The sequence below is a fragment of the Orbicella faveolata genome, unplaced genomic scaffold (genome assembly GCF_042242905.1).
Source record: "Orbicella faveolata isolate gen_17 unplaced genomic scaffold, um_ofav_v1 contig_46, whole genome shotgun sequence".
NCBI classification, from domain to species: Eukaryota; Metazoa; Cnidaria; class Anthozoa; order Scleractinia; family Merulinidae; genus Orbicella; species Orbicella faveolata.
In genome coordinates, this window is record NW_028301576.1 from 10,913,047 (window position 1) to 10,919,551 (window position 6,505).

Sequence of the window (6,505 nt, forward strand, 5' to 3'; positions counted from 1 at the left end):
TCTAAGTATGAAGCTTTTATTATCACAATTATTGTACATACGAGTATTGCCCGCTTCAATACCTATTGCTTAAGAAGAAGCATATTACAACAGTCACATGTAAAAAATATATTGCGTGACACGAGTTGACCACCTTCCCATTTCTTTCTTAGTTTTGTGTTTTACAACTTTTTACATCGATTTGTGCAACTTCGACGATAGCAAGCAATGAAAGTGTCACCTAGTTCTTACAAAATTTAGCTGCAATGAGGTAAGAAATCAATTATGTAGTCTTCGGGGCCAAATAACTGTTTAGGAATTACCAATTACGAGCTATTCCAGCTTGCGTCATAAAGACTGACTCCAGACCAACACAACGTATCTTGATCTGTTTCTTGAAAAATGAAAACTATCTTGCTTGACTCTTGTTAAGCTGGTAACTTTACCAAGATCCTCATGGGGAGCATAAACAGGAGAGCGCCAACAAAGTAACACCAGAAGGGCCCTACACACCAGTAGACTGAGGGACACAAATAGAGTATGAATGAATTATGCATTCACTAAATAAAGATAGAAAAGAAATAAATAAACTAGCAAACAAACAAACAAGCAAAAAACAGTACACAATAAACAGACGAGGCGACAAAAAAAGACGAATACATGGACGGACGCATTCAGGAAGTTAACGCACCAAACACAAGAGTGTATAATGAGAACAACAATGGCTGTACATGTGCGTACATGTGGAGCCACTCTAGGCAAAATGACTAAGTTTGCGTAGTCTAGGAAACGCGAACGACGGCGGCGAATTTTTCGTATTCCCATTTAGAATTGAACGCTGCTATACATTATTAGTCTGAGCTATTTTTAACAGCCACAGGCGTTCTCAACATATCCGGACAATTGGGACTTTCAAAGGTAAAATCTACAGTCATTTTTCACTAGATGTCATTCAGCTTTTCCGTCGTCATCTTTATGTCGTCCTTAAGGGAAACACGTAGTATCTCTAGTTAATGTATGAAATAAGGTGGCGACTAGTAACTTCGCGTGCAGTCCAACTGGACTGTTAATCAGAACGGACCGCTTACCTGTACAGCTCACGTCGGGACCAATCGCTGGTGCCAAGGCCCCAAAGGATATGAAAATTCCCATGGCTTTCCCCTTCTGATCAGCATTTCCTAAGTAAGTGTTAAATAGCGAAGCGCGCGAGTGACGTCATAACTCAGACAAACTCAGACAAACAAAACGGAATATTGGAAGATTTGACGCTTTTTCAAGCGCCTAAGCAAGTGTTCCTAAAACAATTTTTAAAACGAAAGTTTGGCGTTCATTTTCCTCTTATTTCACTCAGAACACGCTTATGTTGCCTGACTCTCGCGGGGTTCCAATAATTTGCATTCTATATTTTTAGACTTCGCACGCTTCGTTATTGAACTAAAACATAAATAACAACAAAACGTTTGGTATCACAATCCTTCACTCCTCTCCACTCTAAAAAAGCCAGCCACAACAACAAACATTGTCAGAAACTGTGTTAGAACAGAACAGAAGATTTACTATAATTGTCTTTTCTATCAACTAGAGCATTATCATTAATAATTTTCATGATTTCTGCGAGGCAAACATTTGGCGAGTGCAAATCAAATCACTTCATATCTCACTTCAAAGATCTAATTGCAATATTTTTGGGCTTATTCGCTAACGAAGCCCGATTTTTTCAGATTTAGTTTGTTCTTCCGGGCATATTCTCTCCAAAACGAAGTCAGTGAGCCCCCATTTTTTTTTAAATTTCTGACATAACTAACTCATCATCTTACAGTGGTAAAAGTTTTAGAAAAAAAATCAATGTTGGAAAATTTTCGAGCAAACTTCCTTAAGTTCGGTTGCTCATGCCGTACACACCCCGCAAATTGATTAAGGTTACAGTATACCTTCAGATCGGCAATTTTCTTCAAATTTGGATTTTTGGTTCAAAGTAATGATCGAAGAGTAATCTCTAATTTCTGAAAACAAAATTGAAAAAAACTCAATATTGGCGGAGAAATGGAGGTTTTACGTTACGGCCGGAAGTAAAAGTTCCCTCTTGATTGACAGCCCTATAACGTGTACGCAATCAACCGAGACTACTTTCGCGGGAATATATGGATACCACGAATTGGCTGGCTATTCAGATCCAAGCATTTTCCGTATTAGATGTAATTCTATTAAGTTATAAGTAAACATGGGCCACGGAAAACATTGTTCACCACTTCGAAAAAGCGAAGAACGAATGAAAACACATCAATGAGTGAAGAAGCGAAAGTTGGCCTCGCGGATGAAGCTATAGCTATCGTATCAAGCGGGCGAAAAGATCGAGTCAAGAGTACAGAAAGATTCTGTAAAAATTTGGGAACTCGACAGCTATAACAGCGATGTTTACATTGACTCTTTTGTTGAGTCCGATACTGATGAATCGCCCAACTCATTGAGATCCATTGGAATATTATCCATGCACATTTGCTCCGCCGCGCTTTCTTTTGTTCAGTTTGTTCTCGTCGCCCAGCTACTCAAGCGTTCGTATCCTTTTTCGTCTTCCCCATTTTGCCAGACCAGCTTCAAGAAAAACCGAGCTACAGAAAAATTATCTCTCCGCCTTGAGCGCATTGCGAAACACAAGGGTTTTTTCGAGATTCACGCGTAAGTTTAACCGCGAGTTAATGGTAGTAAATTTTCCAAGCGCTGATTGGCTCAGTGATCTGAGAACCCAGTTGAAGGCGTTTGTGGGCGGAGTTTGTTTGCGAAGCAAGAGATTTTTCTTAGCGCTGTTTTCTCGAATAAATTTTTTCGCTTGAAGCAGACACTTTAAAGAGTTACAACTCAAAGGGGATTTGTTTGATTGCCCTCAAATTTGGACAGTAGCTAGATTAACATATAAAAAACAAAAAAGTGTCTGCGAATTGTTTATTTCGACATATTTTTTCTCCGAGAGCAATTTTTGTACGATAACTTCACATTTTTTAAATCCTATTTTGAAAATGTTCTGTAACTTTTTACTGCAATTGAATGTGGAAAAACGCAGACACGCTTTTTTAGCGCTTTTTGTCCTGAAACCGAGGAAAAAAATAAATTGGCGAAAAACAAAATTCGCTTTGACTTGTAGCTTCCAAAAGGTGATTAGGACGTTCGCATTTAGTGGCCGTGAAAAAATCGGCACTTCATTTTATTTCAAAATTTTTGGTATGGTTTGATAGCCAGCTCTATAAGCTTTAATTTGATATAGGGGTTTAGGTATCTACATCTTAAACCGGACGCGCTACATCGCTTGGACGTGAGACACCCCTGAAGGTATACGGTAACCTTAAGTAGCTCATTTGCATAGTGCAGCGCGAGCACTTTCAAATCCGAGTCGGTGTTTTCAATTATCAACAAATCTTGACAAAGATTTCTTTCGTTATCTTTTGTGCTGAGATGCTGCAACAGTTTTCACCAACGCCAAAAGGCTACTAACCTCATGTGTGTTTCTTTAATATAGTAAAATTTTACACCGCGAAAATAAAATAGACAAGGAGTTTTAATAACTCAACCAACGAAATCGAAATCGTTATTCGAGTTGATTAAAGAACTCGTCATCGTAACTTTGCTGATTATTTCCGCTGTATTCACATATTTTCAGCTAAGCTTTTAATATGTTCTCAAACATTTATCAACCTTAAACATATTGAAGAACAAGAGATATTATATGAGTTCGATGTATGTTTTCAATTTCACACGAAAGTGCAGAAGTCCAATTTGTCATGTTTTATTGACTGTACAAAACACGCATCGGCTGGCGCTCTTCTTCATCGACAACAGACAATTTATTGGATTTTTACACAAACAAAACTGAACAGCATCTACAGACATAAACTTTATTGCCACTTATTGGGCCTTGATAAAATATCAAGCGTTGCTTACAATTCAGGCGAAACTCAAACTTGCAATTACTTTGTTTTACATTTCGGTCGAGATATACTCTGGCGAAATCGTCGCAAGCTTGTGGCAAGAGGAAGGAAACTCTGAAGTCCTGAAACACTGCTATATCCAAATATATCCAACTAATGTTTTGCTGTGTCGCGGAAAAGCTGTTAATCTTCAAGATATGTGAAACTTAGAGCGGAGTAATGTGGAGGTCTTGTAAAAGAAGCAGCGGAACACAACTTGGTCAGTAATATAAAGCTGGACATAACTAAATTAAACACTGTCTTACTTCACTCAAACTGGAGCAGCTTACGACGAAAATACTGAAGCAAAATTCCAACAGACATGAACGTATTGATTTGTGGGCCAAAAGCATTAAACATTTCTGGAATTTTGGATGCCATTTCCCCGCGCTACATGCGCAAAAATCCTGGCAGCATGTATGCGCGTGTGACGCACATGATGGCGCAATTTGTCCTAAAAATAGAAAAATCGTCCCGTATCATAGAGACAGCCGCAATACTAGAAATGGCGCGCGCTTACGGTCTCCGTCCCCGATTATGGCTCCTGGTCTTGTGTTATTACGAGGAAGCGTAGGGACTCGAGAAAGCCAAGTTTGAGCAAATTAGTATTCTGAACCTGTGCATTATATCTTTATGTCTGATCGACTAAATAAATAAATGGTAAAATAGTGCTTGCTGTAAAAGGGCCGAATTCATTTCGGGTGTACAATTGCAAGTTCAATTTCTCAATTTTGCACTTGACATTTCCGAATCACTCAATCTATAAAATATTGGAATGTACAAATCACCTTTGGAAACTTTTCATGAGTAAATTCATTCAGGTCCATTTGTGAATAAGCTTCTCAAACAGAGAGTTGAAGAATGACGTTTACGCTGAACGACAAATGAAAAAATTGCGTCTTAACTTATTTTCTTTCTTTACCTATAATCCTTAAATCGATCTAACACAAAAAGAGACAAACAAATGTTTCTAGTCACCGCAAATACTGATATTCTCTCAATATTTTCCTACTTTGTGCAACTCGTGAAAATTATAAAATTAAGGCTTACAATACAAGACAGGTTGTGCTCACCTCACCAATCAGTTGAAATAAAAGCCGGAAGACCAACTTATATTCCTTGCATGGAGAGATCTTTATTGTCAGGTTTGTTTTATACTGTTCGCTTTGGAAAATAAAACACCGGATACCCGTAAATAATTCATAAAAGCAGACCTTGCACGAGGAAATTAGAAAACGAAATTTCCAAGTGTCATTTTTTACACTTTCCAAAAAAAAAAAAAAACTGAAATTATGAAATGCTTGTTTTTAACCTATCTACATGTGTCATTTTGGATTTATTGTGAAATGAGCACACATGATCTTCCATCCTAAATTGTTTACATAAAAGGCATTAGTTAACAGCTCATAGATTACTGAAGTTATTCTGCTAGCTCTAGGTTAACATCAAGTCAAGCTTATATGTTTTGCGTAACCATTACTTTTAAAAACGTTTTAAAACTTTTACTCTAATTACATTTACAGGCGCAAAAAATCTTTTCAAACGTATTTTAGTTACATTTTCTCGAAAATATGATATAAACTCCAACTAGAACCTGTCACCTTGCAAAAAGCATTTCATTTTTTTTTGTAAAAAAAGGATCCAAGTATTTTAGCATATTCAAAGAAGACAGATTGTCATATGACGTAAACATGACCTGAGGATGTAGACAACCCAACCACAACTTGAGTTTTCTTTTCGCATACTCTTTCGATTGAGAAGCGTAAAAAGACACGAGAACTAAAATAGTGACGCGAACTCTAAGGGGGAGGAGTAGGGAGAGGAGGAGGGCAAGGGGGAGGGGGTTAGACGCGCGTCTAAGCGTTGAACTCGACTCACAGGACTCCCGTTCGGAATCATACTGGCGGAGCAATCCCTGCTTAAAGTGATCCCTGTTGGTTTAAGCACCAACAAAACGATCAGGCAATGAAAACAAATTGTCTCGACAAAGCCCCACATTCTCAAAAACATTAAATTAAAAGAAATGTGTTTTCAACAAATCGTACCTTTGCGGTATGTTTCGACTGCATTTCAGGCGCTTGGTCGAGCCATGGTGTCTATTCTGGCGAGATGCAGTCCAGTTAAAATACCCACTGAGACGAAATGAGTCTGATATGCCGCCGAAGCGCAGCAAAAAAGGTACGATTAGGTATTTATAGTACACAAATTCCGTCATCCAGCGATATATCATATCAGTGATTTGATATTGCAAGTTATCATGCCCAGAGGGTATCAATGGGGTGGTGGCTTTTACTGCTAGTTAAGAGAATTAAGAGTTAATTTATTTTTCTTACGGTCAGCAGAAATCTTAACCAGAAATTTATTTCCACTGTTTCAAAAAGTTATGAATTAACTTTCAGAGTTGAAAACAGTTAATTTGATTACTGTAAAACATAGTTAAGGTCTTAGTACCATTCCAGGACGGAGAACGGTATTGTTATAAGAATTGTAGACTAATATAGCTTACAAGCCACAAGACAAGGCACAAAATGTCTTGACAAGAGATCTTGAGACTTTCACTTTCGTGG

General features: G+C 37.9%; 1 long non-coding RNA gene across 1 annotated transcript; it reads right to left on the minus strand.

The window, feature by feature from the left end:
• Window positions 1-2,516, minus strand: LOC149098350 (uncharacterized). Its single transcript, XR_016203816.1, has 2 exons — window positions 1,068-2,516; window positions 1-499 (listed from the first exon to the last, which is right to left on the minus strand). It is a non-coding gene; the product is annotated as an uncharacterized LOC149098350 (long non-coding RNA).
• Window positions 2,517-6,505: the final 3,989 nt, after the last annotated feature.